Below are 27,460 nucleotides of genomic sequence, written 5' to 3' on the forward strand. Positions count from 1 at the left end.
CAATTGTGTTCAGGGGCTCATCTCTCTGACCACCCCCTGAGTGATGCTGCTCGTCCTGGCATGTCTATTTCAGCAGATCACCATTGGTCGGTTTGTGCATGGCAGGCGTTGTTGTAGGGCTGGCAGTGGTATCTACGGTGGTATCTGTGACCTCATTTACCATTGGCCTCGAGCTCCCCTGCTAAAGCAGTGATTTTGGCTTAGTCACCACTCACAAACTGCTGTGGCATCCACCTCAAGGCAGCTTTCCAGAGTTCACTCCAGCTCCAGCTCCAGCTTATAATACTGAGAGCCATGCCTCCAAGAGCCTTAGCAGTTCTCACAGACTTCGGTGCTACCCCACTGCAGACCAAAGCTCCACTGAAATTTCTCCTGCAGTTACCACTGTTGCTACCGCTGCTGACAATTCACTGTAAATGACGGGCCCCCAAACAAGCAGCCACAGTAAGACTCACCTCGGTACTGTGCACACCCCTTGGCTAAACAACATCTGGTTACCATTTGCTCCTGGTTTCATGTTGATGGCATCAAGGGGAATGAATTCATCCTGCTTTCAGCTCCAAGTAGTTGTACTAAGAACAGAAGAAAAAGCCTAGCTTGAGAGGTTTATAGACAAGTAACAAGGTGATCACCTATTTTTAGACAATGACCATGAGCCCGATCATTAGCAGTCAAAATAGGGCAAATAAGACTGTAAAAGAGGAAGGGCAGGACTAGCAAGTCTCAGGTGGTATGATGTGGGAAGGAATGTGATCATGCCACAGAAGGATGGTGATAAGAAACAGAGGTTGATGATGATATTGTGGGGCTTATTTACAAGGGGCTTGTGCCATTGTTGCATCATTTGTTTGGTACATTAGCGGTGCAGTCTCTGCTCCATGGTGCCCCATATTTACAAAACAACGCATTAGGCCAAATGCATCAGTTTTGGATGGCCTGCGTCAAAAAATACCTGCACTGGAACCAGCTGCACTACAGAGTTACTAATGGATACAGGGTAGGCATTCCCTCGTAAAAACCCACTTGGAACTGATGGGGTGATATTTACAAGTTTTTCAATGTGTGACCACACTAAGCCTGGAATGTATCAAAATTCCTACACCTCTTTAACCCAGGCCTTAGAACTGACACAGTGGCTTTGCAATAGGAATCTGACCATTTGAACACTTTACACACTGGAATATGTCCGTATTTAACATCCTTTCTACCAGTAGTGGATCTACACATGTGACAATCATATTGTAGGACCCCTTGACCATCCTGGGACCATGGCACCTATGATATAATCCTCCAACTTAGCAAGGCTATGTGACACTGTGTACTCCCTGTAAGGTGAGGCCAGAATTGTCACTTCTCTATGGAGGAATGGATCCCCAAGTCTAGGCCAGCCTATTCCAAAGCACAACAGGTAAGTACACACATAAGGTAGGTAATATATGTATTGCCACTTAACATTACAACATATACTTGCATTCACTCACATTACACTGACACTCACCATGTCACAAATACTCAGGTCTCTATGCCCACTGTAATGTGACACATAGCCATTCTGCATATATTACATCAAGGACCAATGTAAGAGTGTATAAGGTGCTATTCTACCATTTTACAGTCTCTTACATTGGTCCCCACACAACAGGCTACTTGCGTCAGTCGCCTTTTGATTTTTGACGCATTGGTGGAGTTGCATTGTTTGTAAGGCAATGTGTCACTTTTGGGGCTTATGCATTGCAGCACAGTTTCCTCAGATGCATCAGAATTTCTGATGCATCCTTGGCACCTTACACCATGGTGCCTCATATTGTAAATATGGCACATCCATGACATCGTAACCTGTCTTGCTGCAGCTCAAGAGTTTTTGACACATCACTGCTGCATCACTGCCATAACACAGTGATGCTTCAGTTCTTGTAAATAAGGCCCTATGGCCCTCATTACAACCCTGGGGGTCAAAGGCCGCCAGGGCTGTTTCGTCGGATCGCACCGCCAACAGGCTGGCTCGTGCAATCCTGTGTATTACGACCAGTGGTTTACCACCACGTTGGTCCCGGTGGTTGTAATCCCCCAGGGCAACGCTGCTTGCAGCGCTTCCCAGGGGATTACGAGTCCCCCTCCCGCCAGCCTTTTCATGGCGGTAGGAACCGCCATGAAAAGGCTGGCGGAAAGGGGAGTCGCGGGGCCCCCTGCCACGGCCCCATGGAGCTTTTCACTGTCTGCATAGCAGACAGTGAAAAGCGCAACGGGTGCAACTGCACCCGTCGCACCGCCGCAACACCGCCGGCTCCATTTGGAGCCGGCTCCCGTGTTGCGGCCGACATCCCCGCTGGGCCGGCGGGGATGTAATTATGGCCACCGCAGGAGTGCGGCCGCGTTGGCAGCCGCACAGTGGTTACAACTTGGCGGGCGGCAGTTGCTGCCCGCCAAAGTTGTAATGAGGGCCTATGTTTTTAAAGCCCAAAAACAATTACCCAGGAACTGTCCTGGTACTATAGTAGAAGAAAATCACTTACATAAACAGCCAAGCTTTAAAACCCTTGTAGAATTTCACATGATCTACCTTTGATTGGAAAGAAAAGGGTTTAAATACCACAGTTTAGGAGCTAGGGGCCAGATGTACAAATATTAGGAACTGTGTTTGCCAAATTGTAATTCTTACCAAATAACAATTAGGAAATCCCAATTCCTAATGTATGAAAACTAACAACTATTAAACAGTGATTCACAGTAGGTCTCAAATCAACCTACCTCATGAATAATAATGAAGTAGGTTGCAGTTTGTGACCCACTCATAACGATAGCCATCACAGGGATGGTGGCCTGCTGGGGTCAGCAGATCACCATATCTGTGATTGCTTTTAAATAAGGCAATTTTGTAAAGCATCTTGTTTTTCTTAAAGGGAAACAGGATGTTTTTCAAAAAAGAAAACAAAAAATTTCAGTTTTTAAGAGTAGTCAGTGGCCCATGAGACCACCGCCTGCTCAAAAAAAATATCCTTGTTTACATTCTCAATGGATAAGGGTCAGTTCTGCAAATCTGCCCATTTATGACTGCAAAAATGGTTTGTACATCTGGCCCTAAATGTGAAAAAGGCCAACAACCCAATCAGGAGCAAAAAATCAGAGAAAGGGTGGTGTGGCCACAGCAGCAATGGTGGTGGACGTGGGACGTGAAGCTCCATCACCACTACCCCCACAGGCCTCTTATTTCTGCCACTTGAGGAGGCTGTATCTCCCGGTGAGGCAAATGTGAGGCGTCTGACAGTGGGGGTGAAATCTGGGGCCCTAATTCCCTCCTTGACACCACGGTGCGCTAGTGTTGTTGGCAGCCTGTAATTGCAGGGCCAGGGCCACGTAGAGGAGTGGGCACAGCTAACATGCTGCGGACCCACACTTGAGGAGCTTGAACAGTCCTGCCTATGGACACTAGCACAGCAGCTCCAGAGCATTGGTGGGACCCATGATGGGGGGCCTTTCTAGGCTGGACTCAGGCCACAGGTCAGGGCCACATGGAAGAACGGGCGTGGCTACCTCGTGGGAGGCCTACGATGCTGCAGACAGATGCTAGTTCATCCTGGAAGGAGCAGCACACTACCAGGTGGCTGCTTTGAGGTGGGGTGAGCCCTGGGCCCTGCTCAACCTTCCCCTCCCACCAGGAGACAGCTGAGCCTGCTCAGAGACAGGCTGGAACCTTGTCCGAAGACAGGCAAGGCCACCTGACCAGGAGCAGTCTGCCTACGATGAGCGGCAGAGAAGTAGTGGGGGACTGCAGATTGATGAACTTGAGCTCTGAGGTGCCCTGGGGACCAGGATTGCCTCCCCTGGTGGACAGGCATGACGAGGGCAGCAGCAACAGGGGGAGTGCAACACATAGGAGGTGAGCCCCAAGTAGAGGGTGCACAGCAAGCTCAGGTGTGTCCCATATAGTAAAGCCTGGAGTGGTCATTGCTTAGTTACTCAGGATATTTAGATGGAGGTGCCCCTCCATCACCTTAATTCATGGTATGCCCCCTTGTCTTGCTGGACAGCTGAGACAGACTGGGCTTGGGGTCAGAGTGGAGGCAGTGGCCCAGTGGATGGAAGCCAGGCCACCCAAAGTGACTGGAGGCATGGCACAGCCTGAACAAAGCAAAGTGGTTCAGCACGTGGATTCTGGGCCACAGCTTGAGGGGCAGCTACAGGCACACACTGAACACATTCTGGCAGCAATCAAGGACACCAAAGTGGCTCTGGAACACAAGATCAAAATAGTGCCTTTTGACCTGGGACTACGGTGTCCAACACAGAGAAAGTATAGGCCCAGACCACACCTTTCTCTTTATGACAGCAAGTGAGGTTTGGGACTGGATAGGAGAGCAAGGCCATCCACTACCTGGGTTGGACAGAGGGGCTTCCCTCATGGGGAGACGCCCTTGAAACACCCCACACAAGGGACGACGATGGGGTAATATGACTCCAATGAAGGATCAAGCCTGCGAGGAGAGAGCTGGAGTAGTGCAAGATGTCCTGGAGTGGAGCCCATGGGAGATGGACAACAAGTGAACAGCCCTCCGGCAAGGCTCCTCTAAATCGAGGGAGGTCTCTGAGACTGTTGTGAGGGAGCCGGAGTGGTCAACCCTGCCAATGGTCACCTCAATGACTGCAGACAACCTGATCTAGATCCTGGACTGAGAACTGTATGGAGCAGTGGCAGTGCCTTCACTAAAAGATGACAGGGCCCCGGCGAGAGATGGTAAAACTAGTCTGCAGGAGTATGGCCACCCTCCCACCAAACAAGTACTTTTCAAATTTTGTAGAGGCTTGTACACCATGTTTCTTTGGGGCGACAGGCATCTTGAGCGTTGGGAGGAGGGAAGTTTAAAGTTCGCTGCACGAGGTGATGGGGTGGGAGGGTAGTTTTGGAATTGGGGGAAGTTTGAGGCAAACTTCGTGGCATCTTCCATCAGGCTTACAGTCAGATGGGCTGGCAACCATTGGGAACTGGATCCTGGACGCACCAGATATTTTGATGGTGATTGGTGGAGATTTTAATCTTACACTGTGGGGTGACTTAGGCCCTCATTATGACATTGGCAGTAAATCCCGCTTACCGCCATGCCGACTGCCACCAACATAACGCCGCGGACAACCGCTAAACGTATTATGACACACACAAACCAATCCGTCACTATACAGCCACACACACAAGTCCGCCAGCCCAAAGGTCAGTGATAAAGTGGCGGTATCTAAACCCACACTGTTACGCCAACCGAACTACGCCCACAACATTATGACCCACGAATCACCGCGGCGGACATTCAATGGCAGTAAACCATTGGCGGTACATACCGCCAACCTCAAAATACACATACTCAAACAAAACAACACCACATTGGACAATTCAAACTACACACACCTGACACACATACACACACACCCACACCAGTATAAAACACACACCCACACTCCCCACAACCCTTTACGCCTACAAACAAGTGCCACTAGAGAGAGACAGCGATAGCACTCACACAACCAGAGCCACATACCACCATCACCTATACACCACCCACGCACCTCACATCACACACCCCAACACATCACCCTACACACCCTCACCCACACCACTCACAATACACCCATGGCACCACAACAACACCCCAGATTCTCTGAGGAGGAGCTGAGGGTCATGGTGGAGGAAATCCTCCGGGTAGAGCCTCAGCTATTTGGATCACAGGTGCAGCAGATATCCATTGCTAGAAAGATGGAGCTATGGCGAAGAATCGTGGACAGGGTCAACGCCGTGGGACAGCACCCCAGAACAAGGGATGACATCAGGAAGAGGTGGTTGACCTACGGGGGAAGGTACGTTCCATAGCAGCAAGACATCAGCTCGCTCTACAGAGGACTGGCGGTGGACCCCCACCTCCTCCCCCATAACTAACAACATGGGAGGAGCAAGTCTTGGCAACCATGCATCCTGAGGGCTTGGCAGGAGTAGGAGGAGGAGCGGGCTCTGGTAAGTCAACTCTCTATTACTATCACCCCCGTTACCTGCATGCCATCACATACCCCCACCCTCACCCTCACTCCCATCACTCCACCACTTCCCACATACCCCACCATCACATCTCACTCATTCCAATGCCAAGCCCTGCATGCAACACCAATGCATGGACACCCCTCACAGACCTGCATGGACAGCTATTGCCACTGCATGCACACTAGAGGTAATCACATAGCCCACCAAATAACAACTCACACAAGGCAAAGCTGCCAGGGCAATAACAACCATAGAGGGCAACACACCCATGCACAATATGTCACACGCAGAAACAATAACACTGCATTTATATCCCCACAGATAACTCACCCAATGTCACCGACGAAGAGGTGCCAGCAATATACAGTCCTCCCCCCCCAGAAGAGGCCCACAGTGATGACAGCAGCTCTGGTTGCCTGGATCTGGATGGCCCATCAGGGATCTCCAGACAGTTGGTTTCCCAGGCACAGTCTCACACTACCACAGAGCCTCCCCCCTCAGGAAACACCACCACTGCACCCACCCAGTGGGCCCATACCTCTGTCCCCAGGACACATCAATTAGCAGTATGTTCACCACTACAGGGACCCCAGGCTACCCCACAAACACAGGATGATCAGGGACCTGGGGTCAGGGGCAGTGGGCGCACAGTTCAGGGAACAGAGGCACAGGACAACAGGGCAGCTGGGAGGACTGCAGTGTGACAGGAAGAGGACAGGCCCAGGGAACGGACTCTCCGGGAGGCACTCACTGCAATCCTGGGAGCATACCAACATTCCCAGGATACGCTGGGCCAGATACTGGACAAGTTGCAGGAGAACATGTGGCTGCAGGAGGGACAGTACCTGGGAATTAGGGAGGACTTGAAGGACATCAACACCACCCTGGTCTCCATTACAGGGGTGCTGGCAGACATGGCCAACACTATGAGGGAGGCAGTGGCACACCACCGGGCCCCTGACACTAGCCAAACCGCTGAACAGCCCTCCACCTCCGCTGCTGCTAGTGGACAGGAGGCCCCACCACAGGAACAACAGGCCACCTGCACCCCTGCAAAAGGAGAACCACCTCGTAACTGTTCCCTGAGATCCAGGCAGAGGCCAGAGACTATTGCCAAGATCCTCGCCAGGAAATAAGACTCTCCTGAATGTCACCCCACTCTGTCACCCTCTCCACCTTGAACTGCCATTGCTCCCCTTCCTATGCCCCTTGGACAATGCACCTGTGATACAAATAGACTGGACTCTAACCTGGACTTTCCTCCATCATCACCCCAGCCCATTGCACTTGCCCCTCTACCTCTTAGCACCTAAGCAAACACAATTTAAAAAAATACAAGTATGGAGTATGTCAAATGATTCCAGTATGTATTCGTTTAACAAGGTTTAAACATTGCAATTCAACTGTACACTAATGTTTACATTGGAAAGACCTGTAGTTGGCTGCACTGAACAGACCAGGAGCAATAGTGGGGCACCAACATCTGCAACATCTGTGAAGGCCTCGTGTAGGGGGGGTTGGTGGATGGGACCTGGGCAGCGTGCAGCATGAATGGTGGGCCATGTCTGTGCTAATGGGGATGGGAAGGGGCATGGTGGGCCATGAGTGTAACAGGCAGGACGGTCAGACTAATACCTTTCCCTGTGTCTATTTCCCTGCAGGTCAGTGCCCATCAAAAGAAGGGTATATGGTGTGCCATCACCAATAACGTGTGGACCCTGGGGGTCTACGGCAGGTGGAGCACCCACTGCCTCAAATGGTGGGAGGACCTGAGACACTGGGCACGGAAAACGGCAGAGGCCCAGCTGGGGATGGCCTCCCAACGAGGAAGGGGTGCCCGTCGAACCCGCGACCCCCCGATAGTCCGTATACTGGCGGTGGCCTATTCAGAGCTAGATGGGCGCTTGGGGGCATCACAGCAGCCACAAGGGGGTGAGTACAGTGCCCTAATTTACAACTTACGCCTGGTAGGGTGACATCCGGGTGGGGGGGTGGGGCTTGTGGGTGCCCCTAGGCCAGGCCTGCATTGCAGAGTAGGTCCCATGTAGGTAAGGATTCTGATGTGAAAGTACACCTACCAAGCTAGTAGGCATCCACTACTGGTCAGCAGTCTCTGGGTGTCAGGTATGTTGCAATTTGTGTTAAGTGTCCCTATCCATGGGCTGGTGACTAGCATTGTGACTGGTAGTGCGTTGCCTAGTGCGTAGGGCTGTTCCCTGTGTGTAAGTGTGTTGTGTATGCCAACAGTGGTGTTGGTGGCGCCATTGACCAAGTGTATCCTGTGTCTCTCTCCCCTTTTGTTTTGTCACCCTGTCCTTATGTGCATTAGCATCATCTGGCGGAGGAGCATGGGCACCGCCGTCAGAGGGAGCTGCATCCCACAGGACCCAGGAGGCCGAATCCACCGACAGTGAGGGCACCAGTGGGACGGAGAGCGAGGGGAACACCACGGCGGAGACAGGAGGGGACAGTTCTGACACGGCTACCTCCTCTGATGGAAGCTCCCTGGTGGTGGCGGACACCTCTGTGCCCACCCCAGCTATAGGTCATCATCATTTAACTTTTTTTCGGTAAGTAAAAAACAAACCATTAAAGTACAATACACGAGAAAGAGAAAGAAAGCTTCTTAAAAGCAAGAGGGTACTAAAAAAGTAAAATAAAAGCACAGTTAAAAGAAACAAAACAAGTTTAAGAACAACCAAAAAATAATCAACCAAATAAGCATCACTTAATATAATGAAAGGCTGTACTCAATAAGGAAACTGGTTCCATGAATCAGTGATGATTAAGAATATAATACACCAATATCTATATCCTGAGGAGTAATCACGCATCCAATTTGATAAATATACATAAATAAGTCTAAGAATTAGTTCCCCAAACTTACTCCTTAAAATTGTTAATCTCAGATGTCAATTTTTTTTTACCATTAATAAAACAGTCTGGGTGGATGAATCACATTTTAAAATTCACACAACATAGGATAAGGGATCAGTTCCAAAGATCTAAAAGTAATCCATAATAAACCGAACCAATGTCTATATCTTATATAACAAAGACTACAATCATACATCCAAGTTAAATAAATATACATAAATAAAACTAAACATTAACTACACGGTTTTGTTCCTTAAAATTGCTAATCTCAACCGCCAGATTGACTCAAGAAATCTTGCCACTGGTAGAGCTATCTGGACGGACGGGTCGCATTTTAAAATTCTCTCAGCGTGAAGACAGGATCTAACCCCTAATTGTTTGCAAAGCGGGATGAGCCAAAGTGCTCTTTGTTTATGATACGCTTGACAGTGGAAGAAAACATGTGAAATGGTTTCTTCACTTTTACAACCCATCGGGCACTGTTTAGATCTATTAGTTGAGCTGGACCATTTATACGTAAAACTGCACAGAGGAAGAGACCCGATCCTAAACCTAATAAAAAGGGCACGAGCAAATGGAGATAACTTTGCGTCCATAAAGGGCTCAAATTCGTAGTGACATTTAACAAGTAAGAAAATTGTCGGACATAGACAATGGAATAGAACTAACAAATTGGCCAACCTGAACATTATCGCAGAAAGCGTCCTTTAACAGCTGTGCAGCATTTTTAGGAATAGAAATAGGATCCTGCCAATAGGACCCTAAGCCAAGCCGAGAGAAAGATTGTTCAACAAAGGCACACCATTTAATTTTAATACTAGAATCGCGGCCCACCACATTGAGAAGGCCACAACGAAAAGGGGTTTGGGCATCTGTTGTCCACAACCAAATCCAAAACAGCAGGGGCCTTAAGGCAGCAATCTGTGAAAGTGAGAAAAGATTTAGGTCCAGGCGCATGGACAAAGATGGGGTACTCGAAGGAACCTTTAGCATCATTTTTAGGAACTGATTTTCCGCCCTAGCCAAATTCGCCAAATTACAGTGGCCCCAAAGTTCAGCTCCATATAAGGCGGCCCCCCTAGCTTGAGCTTTGTATATTTCCAGTGCAGGGGATATTGCAAATTTTGGAGAACTAGAGGCAAATCTGACAATGCCACCCACCCTCTGCTTCAGGCATAATAAAGATTTTTGGCGTTGGGCATGCCAGAAATGTGAATCTTCCACTTTAATGCCTAAATAATCAAAGGTACCCACACTTTCATAGGAGACACCATCTAAAAGTACAGGCTTCTTCATTTTTTGCCTAATATCTCCAAAAACCATGGGCCTTATTTATACTTTTTGGTGCAAAACTGCACTAAGGCAGTTTTGCCCCAAAACGTTTTGCACCGGCTTGCACCATTTTTTAGCACCAGCTAGGCACCATATTTATGGAATGGTGCAAGCCGGTGCAAAGGGTAGGCTAGCTTAAAAAAAAAATGACGTTAGGCAGTTTTGAGTCAAAATAAATGATTCTGACCAGATTAGCATCATTTTTTGACGCTAAGGGGCATATTTATACTCTGTTTGCACTGAATTAGCGTAATTTTTTTTTACTCTAATTCAGTGCAAAACTAACTCCATATTTATACTTTGGTGCTAGACCCGTCTAGCACCAAATTTATGGAGTTAAAGTCATTTTTTGGAAGTGGAAACCTACCTTGCCTTAATGAGATGCAAGGTAGGCGTTCCCGTGCAAAAAAATGACTCTATGGCCTTAACACCATATTTATACTCCCATGTAAAAATGGTGCAAGGGAGGGAGGAGGGGTCAAAAAATGGGGCAAAGCTTGCTTTGCCCCATTTTTTAAGACCAGGGTCAGGGCAGACGTTAGGGGACCTGTGGCCCTATTTCCATGGTGGAACACCATGCAATAAGCCCAGAGGTGCCCTTCCAAGGCCCTAGGGGCACCCCCACCCACACTAGAGGGACTGCGAGGATGGGGGACCCCATCCCAGGTAAGTACAGGTAAGTGCATTTTATTTTTGAAAGTGCCATAGGGGGACCTGAAATGGGCCCCCATACATGGCACATGGTGCAATGGCCATGTGCCCATAAAATGACGCTAATCTGGTTAGTCATTTTTTTTTTACTCTAACCTGCCTAAAGCCATTTTTTGTTGCTAAACCCTCTTCTTCTATACTGCCAGCCCCACCCGACTAAAGTCATTTTTTAAAACTCTAGCCTACCCTTTGCACCGGCTTGCACCATTCCATAAATATGGTGCCCGGCTGGTGCACAGAAATGGTGCAAGCCGGTGCTAAACTTTTTGGTGCAAAACTGAGTTAGTGCAGTTTTGCAGCAAAAAGTATAAATAAGGGCCAATATTTTGTGCCACTTTTGCGTCATAAAATGACGTTAATGCGGTGCAAAAAAAGTTTAAATCAGGGCCTTGGTGCTAGATTGGTCTAGCACCAAAGTATAAATATGGAGTTAGTTTTGCACCGAATTAGAGTAAAAAAAAAGGACACTAATTCGGTGCAAACAGAGTATAAATATGCCGCAGAGTATAAATATGCCCCTAAATATGGTGTTAAGGCCATAGAGTCATTTTTTGCACGGGAACGCCTACCTTGCATCTCATTAAGGCAAAGTAGGTCTCCACTTTCAAAAAATGACTTTAACTCCATAAATGTGGTGCTAGAGGGGTCTAGCACCAAAGTATAAATATGGAGTTAGTTTTGCACCGAATTAGAGTAAAAAAAAATGACACTAATTCGGTGCAAACAGAGTATAAATATGCCCCCATGTATTTTGTTTTTGCTGAATTAATTGATAGCCCATGGTCAGTGCAAAACTCCAGAAATCTGGAGAGCAGCCTAGAAAGGCCCATGGCAGTATGTGATAACAGTAGGGTATCATCTGCAAACAGAAGACAAGGAATCTTCTGCCCGCCCAGGCTAGGGGCATCACTTTGACAGTCTAAGAGGTAAGGCAAACAAGCATTAATAAACAAGAGAAACAAGGTGGGCGCTAAAACGCAGCCTTGCCTCACACCCCGTGCAGTTGGAAAAGCAGGAGTCAGATCACCAATAGCACCCCAGCAAACTTTAGCACAGTTATCAGAGTAAAGATCCTTAATGATGTTAATCATAGAACCCGGAACACCGGTGATGCTAAGAACCTCCCAAAGCTTAGCACGTGGGACAAGGTCAAACGCAGATTTCAAATCAACAAAGGCCACAAATAAGTGGCCCTTATCTGCGTCTACGGTCTTCCACTTAATGATGGTAAATCGGAAGATCTGATCGAGGGTGCTGATCTTGTCCCTAAATCCTGCCTGAAGATGGCTTAAGACCTGATTTTTCGTTATCCATTGTTTTAATCTAATTAGCAATTGGTACGAAAAAAAAATCTGCAAGTTGTCTAATAGACTAATAGGTCTATAGTTCCCAGGGGAGCTCTTGTCTCCTTTTTATGGACGGGGACAATGATCGCCATCTTCCACGAAACCGGATAGGATCGAGTTGCCATCGCAGTGTTTGATACCCTATTGATATATCGGGTCCATACAGGTAGGTCAGATTTATACAGATCTGAGGGAATACCATCTTGGCCAGGGGCCCTACCAGATCTTTGAGCGCAAATTGCCATCTCTGTTTCTTTCAGAGTGAAGGGCGGCATTTCGGGCTGGCAAAATGCATATTCTGTAAAAGTATCATAAAAAATCCAACCGAGAGCCATACAATTCACAAAAATAAGAGAACCAGGTTCCTGAGTCAATATGACATTCAGGAGTGGATGACAGGGCTGGGTCGCTGCGCGCAACCAAAGTCCAAAAGAGCTTGGCGTCGCGAGAACTAGCCGCCTCCGCCAGACACTCCCATAAATGCTCCTCATATTTGAGTTTCAATAGCGTGCGAGTAGACACATAGGGGGTTATTCTAACTTTGGAGGAGGTGTTAATCCATCCCAAAAGTGACGGAAAAGTGATGGATTTACCACCAGCCGTATTACGAGTCCATTATATCCTATGGAACTCGTAATACGGCTGGTGGTATATCCGTCACTTTACCGTCACTTTTGGGACGGATTAACACTCCTCCAAAGTTAGAATAACCCCCATAATGTCATCCCGGTTCTTTGACTTTAAGGCTTCAGATAGAAGATGCTTGGCCACCCGACACTCTTTGTCAAACCATTTGCACCTAGGAGCAGAAAATTTAAATTGGGATTTAGAAGGTTTAGTGAAAAGCTCCTTGAGTTCCGCAAAAAAACCCGCATGGGTGGACATAATTTCTGAGGAAGATAATGCGTTGGAGTCCTCAAAAAGTTGGTGACAGGACATCATAATGCCAAGCTTATGATTCAATACGTTGGATTTCAGAAACGAAGGCCACTTTACCGCATGCCTATTAGTGGAAAGTATCAACAGATCACTTTGACCAACCATACCAGTGGGTAGATCAAACAGGGCTATATTATTTGCAATTTGCAGGGGGCATGGTCGCTAGTACGGGGAAGACCCACCTCTGCGTTAGTTATGAGATGCCAAACTCGCAAATCCAAGATGACATAATCCAAACAACTGCTATAATTGCCTCTAAAAAAAGTGGGCCTAGCAGGGTTATCGTTTGGAAATCGGCCATTTCCAAAACGAAGACCATATGTAAGTGCAAGGTCTATTATCTGAGACACCCTAGGGGGAGGAATACGTGGCGTAGAATGAAATTGAAGTGGGGGAATGTTCCACACTAAGTCCTCATCCTGAGTGGACTCAGCAAAGGCTGAGCCAAGTTCAATTTGGGCGTTGAGATCACCAGCAATGATGACTTGGTAATTAGAATAGCTATAGGTACAGCAGCCACCCCCGTACCAGCACCACCATCCCAGCAGCCCCTCAGCGAGTTTCCCGTGTCTGCTCCTCCAGGAGGGAGGGCATCTCCTTCACCCCAGGCACCTCAGGCGCTGCCCCAGTTAGCCCTGCTGCCCTGAGTGAGGAGGCTATTGACCTCCTGCAATCCATCTCTGTCGGGCAGTCAACCATTGTGAATTCCATTCAGGGGCTGGCAGCCCGAATGCAACAAACTATTGCATTCCTGGAGGGTATTCAAACTGGCTTGGCAGCCCAACATAGATCAATCCAGGCTCCGGCCTCCTCTCTGATGGCAGCCATTGTCCCTGTTTCAAGCCTCCCCCCTCCAACCTCCTCTTCCCAATCCCATTCCCCTCAACCCCAACCTATCCCAAGCTCACAGTCAGACGAGCATGCACCCAGGACAACACACAAGAGTGGACATGGCAAACACAAGCACCACACTTAATCCCACAGGCACTCACACAAACACCATCCAGAAGCAGACATATCAACATCCACTGTGTCCCCCTCCTCCTCCTCATCCACCTTCCTCCCAGTTGTGTCTCTACTCACACCTGCATGCACTACATCCTCATCCACTACCACCATCACCAGCACACCAATCAGGACATGCCCATCACTGGCAGTCACCACCCCCACATCCATGCACACATCCCCTGTGTTCTCTCCCACTGTGTCTGTGCCCCCTCCTCCCAAAGTAACAAACGCAAGCACTCAGACACCCAAAAGCCATCCACCTCACAACAGCATCCAGCCCATGCACATGCATCCAAACACAGCAGACTGACACCTCCTACAAACACTCCCTCTTCCTCCACTCCCAAACAATCTCCCTCTTCCCGCCCCAATGTCCCTAAGAAGCTTTTCCTCTCCAACATTGACCTCTTCCCTAGCCCTCCCCCCATCCCTCACGTCAGGCCAGGGTGGCCAAAACTCAGGCAAGAGCCTCAGCCACCCAGTCCACGGGCACAGTAGTGTCCACAGCTACTCCAGGTGGGAGAGGATCCCGGGTACCAAGCAGCCACACTGAAAGGGTGCCTGCACCAAGTGCTGCAAGGAAGGGCAAGGATGCACCCCCAGCTGCAGCAAGGAAGGGCAAGGAGCAATCCCCAGCTGCTAAAAGGAAGGGAGAGGAGCAGTCCCCAGCTGCTCCTAAAAGGAGCAAGGAGCCATCCCAGCTGCTGGCAGGAAGGGCAAGGGGCCTGCACCAGCAGGCAGAAAGGACAAGATGCCTGGTGCTGGGACTCAGTCGGAGCACCCACCACCAACCATGGTTCAGCCATCAGAGGCTGCAGGGGATGGGCTGGGGCCTCTCCCCACCACTGCCAGCAGTGCCACCAGCGTCGCCACCAGCACTGCCAGCAGCAGCCCCAGTGGGCAGCCATCCAAGGCAGCAGGGGATGGGCTGGAGCATCCCCTCACCACTGCCAGCAACGCCACCAGCACCAAAGCAAGCAGCAGCAGCCCCTGTGGGCAGCCATCCAAGGCTGCAGGGGAAGGGCTGAAGCCTGCCCCCATCACTGCCAGTTCCACCATTAGCAGCACCACTGCCACCACTGAGCAACCGTCACCGCCGGCGGACAGTGTGTAGTCCTGCGTCCATGGGCTGTTGTGCGGCCTGTCCCATGCAAATCCTGTGGGTCTGACACCCAGGTGAGAGACTCTGACCTTGCACTCCCCAAGATCTGCATCACAGGGCACGATGCCCCCTCCAGAACCAGTTTAAGAAGCCATCCACTCAACCCATCCTCCACAGGATGAAGCTCACTGGGCACAATGCCCCCTCCAGAACCAGTGGAGAAGCCATCCACTCACCCCATCCTCCACAGGATGAAGCTCACTGGGCACAATGCCCCCTCCAGGACCAATGGAAGAAGTCACCCACTTGAGAGACTGTGGCATTGCACTCCCCAGGACCAAGTAGTGGGCAAATCACCCACTTGGAAGACTGTGGCCTTGCAGTCCCGAGGACCAAGCAGTGGGACATTCACCCACTTGAGAGACAGTGGCCTTGCACTCCTCAGGACCAAGCAGTGGGCAAGTCACCCACTTGAGAGACAGTGGCCTTGCACTCCTCAGGACAAAGCACAGGGCATGTTGCCCCCACCAGAGCATGTGGGCAAGTCACCCACTTGAGAGATTGTGGCCTTGCACTCCCCAGGATCAGGCACAGGGCATGTTGCCCCTCCTCAGCCAGTGGGGAAGTCACCCATTTGAGAGACTGCGGCCTTGCACTCCCCAGGACCAAGCAGTGGGCAAGTCACCCACTTGAGAGACTGTGGCCTATCACTCCCCAGGATCAACCACAGGGCATATTGCCCCCTCCAGGACCAGTGGCGCTGTACCATCTTCTGGCTGAGGTGCCCCCCCATTCCCCATCCCCCTGAGGTGCCTGGCTATTTTCGACCTGATGCCCCTGCAGTGTTCTCTCCGTGTTGTTGCAGGAGTAAGGTGGGCCTTGGACTATGTGATGTGGTCCTGTGGCCAACAAACATTGAGGACTGGGCAGTATCCCTACATTTGTAAATATGTATATACTTTTTGATTTGGATGCACGTATTTATACTATTTATCTTATTACACTCACTTTAATCACTTCATTTTGTCCTTGCATTATTCCTGAGGGATACAGGATGAATATGTAAAGTTACTTTATCTGTTTGTGTGTATGGCGTTAGGGGTGGGGGTGTTGCGTGTGTGTGTCACTTTCTTTTTCCTCCCCCCTCCCCTGTGTGCTAGGCGGCAGTACTCACCGTGGTCATCTTCACCGGCGTTAGTGTTTGTAATGGAGCAGAAGGTAAAAGAGCATGGGGAACACATGCATCTCGGGCTCCATGGCAGCGTGGTTGTTCCCTGAGTCTCCACAGATGAGTCCTTTCACTTCTGAGATCTGTTTCCACCAGGCTTTTGATGTAGTTGGTACCGCCCCGGATAAAGTGGGTGTCTCATAATACAGTGGGCGGAACATTGTCTTCCACCTGGCTGTAGGCGGTTACCGCCGTGGTGCCTGTTGGTTTCGCCCTGCCGGTCGGTGTGTTAAAGTGGCTGTCTGTCTGAGCAGTTTCTGCTGTGGTCATAATTTCATATTTATTACTGCCGGCCTGTTGGTGGTTTTACCACCACTTTATCACCGACCGCCAGGGTTGTAATGAGGGCCTTAGATACAGTGGTAGGGGGAGGAGCACCCTTAGGCAGACACCATGTTGGAGACATTTACGAATGCTCTGGGATTGCAGATCCACACACCCCCATGAGTAGCAGTACCCCTACTCAGTCAGTAAGATGGTATCTCTTTTCAGATTTGAATGCTTTTTGGCTGTAGTGGGATGCCTGAATCATTGTCCCTGCCACAGGTACATGCCGCGAGATACCTTTAACCACCCCCACTCCAAGGTACCTCACGCAGTCACATCCTCGTACGCAACCTGCGATTAGTGACTGCTATTGACATCAACCGGGAGCTATATCTCTGCATCGTGCACCAGAAAGCTAGAGTGATGTTTCGAGCGGAACAGCATAAACTATATGAGGTGAAAAATAAGGCATGGAAGTTGCTGGTGTGGCTTACAAGGTGGGAGGAAAGGCAGAGGTGGATGCATAAGGTGGCTCAGCCAACTGGACAGGAGGTGAAATCGGTGGCTGAAAAAACACAGGCATTTGCTGATTACCTAGGACATCCTATGCCCCCGTCCAGACAGCTTGGCAATTAATGACTTGGGAACATTTCTAGCTGCTTTCTCCCTACCATACTGGAGTGGGAGGCAGTGAAGCTCCTGGAGCAAGAAATCTGGGAGAAGGAGATTGTAGAGGCTTTGTCACGGATGAACAATGGGAAGACCCACGTACCAAACAGCTTCCCCTCTGAATTTTTTTAATGTGTTAGGAGTCAGGTAGTGAAGCCACTATGTGCTATGTTTTGCAAGTACAAACAGAAGCGGGACTGCCAGAAGATTTGCAGCAGGCAATGGTGGTCCTTATCCACAAGAAAGGGTGCCCTCAAACCCAGTGTTCCACTTATCGCCCAATTTCACTCCCGAATATGGAAGTGAAGTCACTGGCGAAGGTGTTTGCAAATCATTTGATGCGGGTCAAACACCATGTAGTGGCACAGGAACAATTTGGTTTATGCCAATAGGTCCACCAGGCACAATCTCCAGCATCTGTTCAGTTCTCCGGTGAGGGAAGGGGAACTGGGAGAACCTGCAGAGTTATTTGCCCTGGATGCAGAGAAGGTGTTTGACTCTATCGTGTTGCCTTATGTAGCGGCAGTATTGGAGCAGGTGGGCTTCGACCCCTCCTTCTGGGCCTGGGTAAGACTGCTCTAAAGCAAACCTATGGGCCAGGTGCTATCAATGGGATGCTCTCAGCAGAATTCCTCCTGGGGAGAGGGACTCCACAGGGACATGCCCTGTCCCCTCTACTCTTTGCAACAGCAAAAGAGCCCATGGTCTGCTGGATTAGGAAGGGTGCCTTGCTTCAGAGATTGCAGTAGGACTTAAATTGGGAGGATGTGGTGTCACTTTATGCAGATGATGTTCTCCTGTACTTGGCGGACCCAGAAGACTTGCTCTACAGGATTATGGAAATCTTCTGGGTGTTTGACACTATTCGGGCCTCTGAGTAAATTGGACCAAGTCCTGTCTCTACTCCCTGGCGGAATGGGCCACAAAGGAAGGTTGGACCTGCCTCATACTGTGGGAAAAAGGTAGGGTTGTGATACTTAGGTATATAAGTCACACAAGATAGGACCCTCTTTTACTCCCTTAACCTTGAGAGGCTACTAGAGGAACAGAAAAGAGATGTGAGCCAATGGAGACGCTGATCCTGCCAGGCAGGGTCACCTTATACAAAATGATTTACTTACAGAAAATCCTGTATGCCCTGCAGAACTCCTTGTTTGAGGTCCCTGAGCACTTCTTCAAATCAGTGGAGACCAGGCTTCTGCTGTGGGATGGAGGGGTGTCACACATTGTTCTGGAGACCCTCACACGCAAGGTGGTGGATGGGGAATTGACTTTTCATATCTCCGATTGTGTTATTGGGCAATGGTTGGTGCTCAATGAGTGGTCATTTGCAAACCAGACTGAGCCCTTCCTTTGGGCACACAGGAAGTCTTTGGAGCCAAGGGGGTTTATGAAGTGGATCTGTGGGAAAAGAAGCCTGCTGGTACTACCATCTTCCACTGCCATGGTGATCAATACCTGGAAAAGGGCAACTGTACAGCTGGGTTAGAAGAGGGTGCTTACCATGCAGCCCCGTTGTGGTAGGCTGGGGATTGGTATCTATGCAAGGAGTTGACGGCCACAGGTAAGGTTATTGTGAAGGGAAGGGAAAGCCAGGTGATAAGGAGTCACATAGAAAGGGAGAGTTGTAGTGAAATTTACAAATATGGTGCAAGTAGACCAAATGGAAGAGCTGGCATAGATGGTATGTCTAGCAAATGGTTCAGTCGTAGCAGCTGTTCTGTCCTGATGGCAAGTACTGGGAAAAGAGGAAGTATGGAGGATCGAATTGGAGAGAGCAAGTTATGGATGAAGGCATGATCAATTATTTCAAATGGTTCACAAAACCTTGAGGGAAACTTACTTACAGCCAACTATGATATGCTTTGGCCGTGAACTTAGTGGATTATCTCAAATGATGCAATGTGGATGGTGACCTTAAAAGGGGAAGCCAAGATGAAAACGTACACCAGGGGTGCACTAGGGACGTGCATGAGGCCACCAATTGAAAATGAGCATGATGACCCCTTCCCAGGGAAAGAGATCCCTTTGTGCAATACTGGTGTATCCTGAAGGCCAGACAATGTGGCAAGGGTTAGACTATGCCTAAAGGAGAAATTTGTGACAAGAGTCCCCATCCGGTATTCGACACAAAGTAAAGAAAGTTTTGACCAATATGTGGCTCTCTAGATTGTAATGATAAGGCAGATGAAATGAGGGAGCAGTTTAGGTTTACTTTTCCAGGAATTGGGGAACATGGAAGAGGGCTTAACATTAAAGTAAGATCTGTAGCAGTAGGACAAACTGAGCAACCATCATTTATTGTCACTAAGAAAAGGGAAGGGTAATGTTGCACAAATATCACCTACCTTTGCACAATGGATGATCAGTTTACAATATTCTTGATTAGGCCATGCATTACATGTCAATATACTCCAAGTAACAAAAATGGATGGGAATATAGGACTGGGGTGCCAATAGAAATATAGCCATTATAGTTATTTATTCTTCTACTAAAGCTCTTATATCTAGATAGGTTTCACTCCCTGATTGGCTTTTTTCAATGGAATGGGAGAACAACACTTTGATTGGAGGGCTCCTGTTGCATGTGCAGTGTGTGAAATGTCTGCACAGTTTTGAAGTAGGAATTGAAGTATTGGTTGGGTCTGAAATAGGCAAAGCTCCCAGGTGACTTTCATTTGGTAGGCACGGCAAGAAAATGCTGGATTGCAGAGCCCTCCTGAGTATTTTTGGGGATATGGTTGAGGAGAAGCAAGTGATCAATTTTACAATCCAGCCTAGGGAGAAATAATTGGAACTAAAATGGCTTAGGATTGATATTGAATAGATTTTAGGGTCATAAGAGCTGAAAGTACAGGAACAGATGAATGATATGCATGAATCTTGAGGACCAGTGATTGGATTGAGATTGAGATTGAGACTGAGATTGTCTACTCTGAGAGATTGGGCACAGACAGGTTTCATGGTAAATTTAGGGAGATGGTTTTGTTGGACCCATCAATTGTGAAACTAATATAACAAACTGAAAGGATGACAGGTTTTGGAATAGTGGAATGATACAGGAGAAGAGGAGGCCAAGATATTGTTGAGCAGAACTGTGACTGGGCTAAATTGAATGAACACAGCCAATAACAGGACATACAATAAGTAACTGTATACCTGCTGGGTGCATTTAAGATCAAAGATGAACAGAGGGGTCGACCCTCTGGACATAGTAGTAAAGACATTTTTAACTTTTTGGAAGGGATGGGGGAAACAGTTACTCCCTGAGGTGGAATTTTCAGCAATTCATGGGATGATGGTGAGGCAGGTCGACAAGAATGAAAGCAGTTTGAGCAGAGGAGACAGAAGTACCATCTTTTGGGGCGATTTTGTCTGAATGCTGCCTAAACACCCACATATGAAAAGACATTTTAACTATTAGAAGGTGAATCATTGCAGCTGGGGCCCAGTACAGGGGCCTCAGGTTAAGGAATGACTGCTAGGTCTGTAAAAAGAAAATAGATCTTAGGCATGGCAGGGGGTGGTTCATAATGGAAAAACAGAAGGCAGGTCTGGATCACAAGAAGGTAGGTTCATGTTGAAGAACGACGAATAGGTCTGTAGGAAGGAAATGTCTACTAGGCCGTTCACAAAATCAGTATGTTCAAGAAAATAGGCACATTTCTGTATGCTTGGCTGTGGACAAACAAATAGAGAAAATAGGTATGAGCTGGTCAATTGATTAATCGGGAGAGAAGGGTAAAACGTAGCCAAAGAGTTGGGCTATTTAAAAAGTGAGGGAAGGCTAAGAGTACGCAACGTCTTAGATGTTTAGGGCCATACCTTGCTGTGCTGCCCTACACCAAACTGAAAGGGCAGGAATGCACCGTATTTATGCAATACAGTGCATTCCTGTCCTTTAACCGTGAGCTGGTGCCGTCTCAGCAGCCTAGCGTCAATACAGGCACCCTTGAACATGGTGCAAAAGTGTCTGTGTTGTCGGTAGGATTGTTTTTGTGCAGGAAGGAACACCTTCCTGCATAGAAACAATCCATAGAGGTGTAGTTCTCTTTCTCTTTCAGAATGCAGCACACATAGAAAGAGGAAAAAAACGAGGAGAAATAAAAATATATCTCCTCGTTGCGCCTGCCTTGGGGAGGCGTAAGGTTTTGGCTGAATCTGGGGATGTGTCAAAATTAATGGGTATTGCGTGGGAAAACCCACTGCAACGCCCATGGGACGCCTCCTTAGCGCAGAGTAAGGCAATGCCGTAACTTGCGCTGCTTTGCCTTCCTCTATATCTATGAGGCCATTCAAAGCCAAGAAAAGGGGCTTTGCATGGCCTCATAGATATGAATTCTGCTCTGCCGGAGCATCACAAAAAGTGACTCTCCGGCTGCGCACAGGGCTCACAAATATGGCCTCTGGTGTCCTACTAGCTTGAACAGCAGAAGCGCAGAACGCACGTTGTTGTAAGCAATATCCTCTCTCGGTAATAAATCAGCCTTTTTCAATATAAAAGAACGTCCTTGTTTTGGTACCTCCATGCTCCAATGAGTTGCTGGCCTATTGATGCAGCATCATTAACAAACTCGCACAGCTGGTTGCCTGCAGAACATTAACAACTCCCCATTATTCAAGGACAGAAATACTTGTCCACTGGTTGGAAAGCAGCATTTGAAATGCAATAATGTCATAAAGTGGTCTGACCATCCACTAGATAGGTCTGATCAATAACGTTTTTTTTCTACTTGAGCAGTCAAACTCACTATAGCAGGTTGGCTTACTCTGCACCAAATTTCCAAGCTGTTGGTCCTCTCTTTATTTCTCTTCTATTTCAAAAAGATGAATCATATTAGTTACACGTGAAAACAGTAAACTTAAAATAAATATGCTCATGTTGCAGTTGTTAGTTTAGACTATATTTTGATACAAACATATTAAAATAGAATTTAAAAGACACAAAGTAAAAAGTGTAAAGATTACATTTTGCAAATAAAAAAGTTCCTCAACATGGGAAAGATAATAAAAATACCTTGACTCGGTGAAGTTTATTTTCATAGTTTAAAGCCGTTTATTCAAGGCTGCCACCAGATACAAAAGCCTTGAAGTGTTTTGAAACAATGTGGCTCCAGTTTATCATAACGGCCCAGCACACTGTGTACTTTTTGGGAAATTGGATAATGTGACAGATTTATCTACAAAACCACATTAATGTGTTGAAGCTATCAGTTGTGGCTTTTTATTGGGTAGATCTCAGAAAAACAGACGGTGAAACTCTTGTCTCAATTTCGTGATTTAGCGCTATCTTCTCTAGTGTCGTTCTTGAAGCTGTACCTATGTCCTTTGCAACGAAGAGTTAACGGATATTACAGTCATAGAAACATATAGCGCCGGTAAAGCGCTGTCTGCTCTGTGACCAACACAGCAGCAATGGCGGTTTTTGGACTCAAAAGGCACAAGTGTCCGTACGACTGATATCTCAAAGCCTGTATGTCCTTTCTGGGTCCTATCTTCCAAAGGCCTAATCTGACTAAAATGTATAAGAGACTTCTGACCCTGGCAAAGGATTACGTTTGAAAGAAGTGCAGCTGCGCGGAAGTGGGTTTTGGCAGGACAGAAAAGGATGTCAAGTGAGATACAAGATGCCTCATCTTAAATCAGTATAGAGCGCCATCCTTTGAAACCACAAACCGTGTTAGGCTGTTCTGCATCTAGGAACAGTAGGCAGCCGCAAATAAATAATAATAATTTACAGACTTTTATATCGCACTTTTTATAGGTGTGACCATATTTATAATCACTGCAGTAACAGGAAATTCGAGTCATGCAAGCCACAATAATATGACTGACAAGACTCAGTTTTCAAAATGCAGATATTCTCTTGCTTGTTTTCAGTGCGCTTTATGATGTTTGTGATTTCTCCTGCTTGTTTTCAGTACGCTTTATGATGTGCATGATACTATAGAATCAGAACTTTATCCCACACTTCCGGCTCCTGTTTCGTAATTCATCGTCATGGTGCATTGGGCCTCTGACAGGTGAGTAATAAGTGCACCTGTCACATGCTGTCTTCACTGTTATGTATATTGAAACATGAGGTTGCCGAAAGTCTTCAACAAGACTCGCTCAGCGGCTGTCCAGACTTCAGTTGAGGTTTGGCAGACTAGGAGTCCTGCTGCAAATTAGTGGGCTCCTCCATTGCCAAACCAGCCACTCCCATATCACATTCAACAGGGCCGGCTTTAGGGCAGTGTGACCGGTGCGGCGGCACTAGGCAGCTATGTTGGGTAATAACGTACCATTGAAAAGCACCTGCTACAGAGTTCCTTGTGCGTCCAACTTTCAGGGAGCAATGAAAATGTCAAGACAACGTTTGTGATTGATGTTCCTAGTAGAGAGAGAGACTGAAGCTTTGCCTAGTGGCAGTTTCAACTCGCCATAAAATAGTACAGAGGGTTAATGTACCTGCTGCAAAGAACAGATCCGTGTTTTATGTGACTAGCTGAGTGGATTAGCAAATCCAGGCTTTGCCAGCGCTTTAATAAAAATGAAAGGCACGTGAGAGAGGAGATTTGGAGCGATTAGGAGCACTTTTGCCAGTGGTAGTGAGGGAATCCGAGGAGAAGGTCATGGGGAAGTGACACTAAAAAAGATTGTCGCACCGGAGGACACCATTGCTAAAGCAGGTCCTGCCATTCAGAGGTGAAGAAACCTCTAATAGTGCGCAGGCGAAGCCTCCTCTGGTTCCAACGATACACAATGGTTGGCGGCTGCCTGTCAGTAGTAAACAGGGATCTCTTTACTCATCATTCAAAAAATGACATTTGTCCCGCCCCCTCGGAGGTGACATCACATCCATTACCAGGACTTCTGGTGGCCCCTGGGAGCCCGCCCCAGAACTGACATAGGTGTAGGTGAGTCATTTGTGTTGTGACATGGTTTGATGACGTGTTAGTCATGTGTCCTGTTGCTGTCCCTGGTGTCTAGGTGCATGTGTTGTGTAAAATGGTGGCCATGAATGTGTGCGCCATGCTTCTGCGCCTAAGAGGACAAGTCTTGGCATGTTCATGGTGTCAGGGTGGTTGGGCTGCAGTGCGGCTCCTCAGAGGGTGGCGCGGTGGAACTACAGAGCCCCAACCCACCCTCCCCGAGCGTTGCATAGCCTGGAGGGAATGTACGATGGTGACCTTTTTAAAAAAATAAATAAAGTATTTTCAAGCACACAGGCACAGAAAGGGTCAAGCATGTTGTACATGGACAAAGAGCACACCCTTTAAAAACACAAGTCATAGTTACCTAAGGAGGGTAGCTGTGTGTAAGGGAAAGATAAGTGAGGCCTAGCAGTCCACAGAGGGATCTTCAGGCAGATACGTAGTTTCTAGAGGAGCTGCTGCCCACCACCCCTATTATCAGGCCTGCTTGTTACTGGTTATGTCAAGCAGTGAACTTTCAGCCTCTCTTTTTGCAAGTCAGAGTGACCCATACATGCTTAGCAGATGTCAACGTACAAAACTAGTAGCCCCCAGGTGACATGTTATGAAATTGTAACCATAAAACATAATGGGGGTAATTCTGTCCCTGGTATGACCGCCAACAGGCTGGCAGTACATACTTATGAGATTGGCGGTTTGGCTTCTCCATTCATACCTCCATGGCGGTATAAGCCACCAGGCCGGAGATGTCTATCTCCAGCCCGGCGGCTGACATAGTACCGCCCCCATGGCATTATGAGCCAGCCGACTACCATTGTTCTCATGGCGTTAGCAATGCCAGGAAAACCGTGGCGGTAGGCCATACCGGTGACACGGAATTCCTTCTCTGTCATCTGTAGGCAGCTCCCCCACCCCCCAACACTCACCTGATGCCCCTACCCCCTCCATCCAAACTCACCCACCAGATACACATAGGAACCCCCACCCCCTTCAATCCACTCACTCACCCCATACACGCACACATCAAATCAAATCAAATCAAATCATTAACATTTATAAAGCGCGCTACTCACCCGTGCGGGTCTCAAGGTCACACAACTGACCCGCCGCCACACACGCACACATCATCCCCTCCACCCACTACAGTCACAGTGCCCCTCACCCCACCACGCATACAAGCACACAGACACCTACACGCACCAGGCATATACCCATTCACTTACACTGACATACATGGATTCATTCACGCATACTTCCAGACATACTCATACACATTCTTACACACAATCACACTGACATGCAGGCACGCACTCACTTCACCATTCTTTTACGCATTTACTCACACGCACACACCCAGGCAAACAACACAACACACACAGACGCATTTACACACACTCTCACACATTCATGCACACACTCAGACACACACAGACAACACCCCCTACCCTCCCACCTCCCTCCCCTGTCAGAAGCCTGACTTACCTTGGGCCAGGAGGTCTTCCGGCAGGGAACAGGAAGGGGCACTGCTACCGCCAGCAGCGCCCACCAGCATAACACCGCCAGGCCATATTGCTGGTCATAATATGGCAGGCAGCGTTCTACTGGCACGGCGGTGTTTGTGGTAGCAGCGCCAGCTTACCACCATCCACCACTATGAGCACTGCCGGATATCCGCCCTTATTGTGGTGAAGTCAGGCAGTGCTCATAATATGGCGGAAGGATGGTAGACACGGTGGTGGTATGTTGGCAGCTGTCACCGCAGTGGTAGGAGGTATGTACCGCCTATGTTATAGTGAGGGCCTATATGTTTCCGAGCCCTCTCCTCCACAATGCCTATTCATAATTAGCCTGGCATAGCAAGTATAAAAGCCCCCTAAAAGTATCATACAGACAAGCATCTAACAAGACTTTTTTTTTTGTGAGCAGCGTATTAAAGCTTGAGGAGAGCAGGGCTTCCCCTGACCATTAAGGAGAAAAATATGAAGGGCAGAGCGCAAACTGGTAATGCAAACCAGCTTCTACTTAAGGTAAATAACTATGGCCTGTTAGTATCTTTTTGTAATGTAATTCCAACCTGTTGTTGCCTCTAGACCCTTTACTTAGGACACACACAGCTTAATATGTGCTATGTACTTTAAATACTACTATCTAAGGCCTTGTTTTCTTTTTCAATGTATTTATTATCATTATATTCTATTTATCTTGTATGTATAATGTGTTTCTAATTAAGATAAAATGGGTTGGGGGTACCCATTGTGAACCCTTACACCCCCAGAACTCCAATTGGCTAGGCTCACAGAGAATGTAGGCACAGAGCCAGGCGCAGTCATCCCAACTGACCATTACCTGACAGGTGAGTTAAAGGGGGTCCTGCATTTTGAGCGCTTTGGGTCACCCCAACTCCTAGCACCCCTAGGGGCAGGGGCAGCCTTCAGGTTGGTGCGAGGGGTTAACTGAGGAAGCTTACCATTTAAAAACACATGCTACAAAGTTCCTAGAGCATGCAGCCTTTAGGAAAAAATAAAAAATTGTCAAAATACCTCTTATAATTAGAGTGCCTACTAGAGAGCGGTAGTTTTAACTCACCATAAAGTAGTGCTGGGGTGAATGTCTGCTGCAAACAACAGAACTATATTTTATGTAGCTAAAAAGAAAAAGGGAGCACACTGCCTTGCATTCAAGCGGAAAATAGCCCCAAGGCATCATGGTAAATGCAGTCATTTAAATATAAATAGCAAGAATTTTTCAAAAAATTATTCACCCTTAGTAGGTGCAGCAAGTGCCGTATCGCTGTAGAAAGTCTTTCACCTAAGGTAGGTGCAGCGAGTGCCGTATCTCTGGACACGTGTTTCTGGCTTTAGGCCGTCATCAGCAGAGAGCGTATGTAACTGAAGGGGTCGCTTGAAATGCCGCCAAACGTCTTTACAGGTTTTTGTACCACTCAGTAGGCACACAGGTGCATCGCCAGTGCTCGTCAGCAAGAGGATCACGGGAGCCGTCATTTAGACATCCAAAAAGAAAAAGGGAGCACACTGCCTTGCATTC

Source organism: Pleurodeles waltl, chromosome 3_1 (genome assembly GCF_031143425.1).
Source record: "Pleurodeles waltl isolate 20211129_DDA chromosome 3_1, aPleWal1.hap1.20221129, whole genome shotgun sequence".
Classification (NCBI taxonomy): domain Eukaryota; kingdom Metazoa; phylum Chordata; class Amphibia; order Caudata; family Salamandridae; genus Pleurodeles; species Pleurodeles waltl.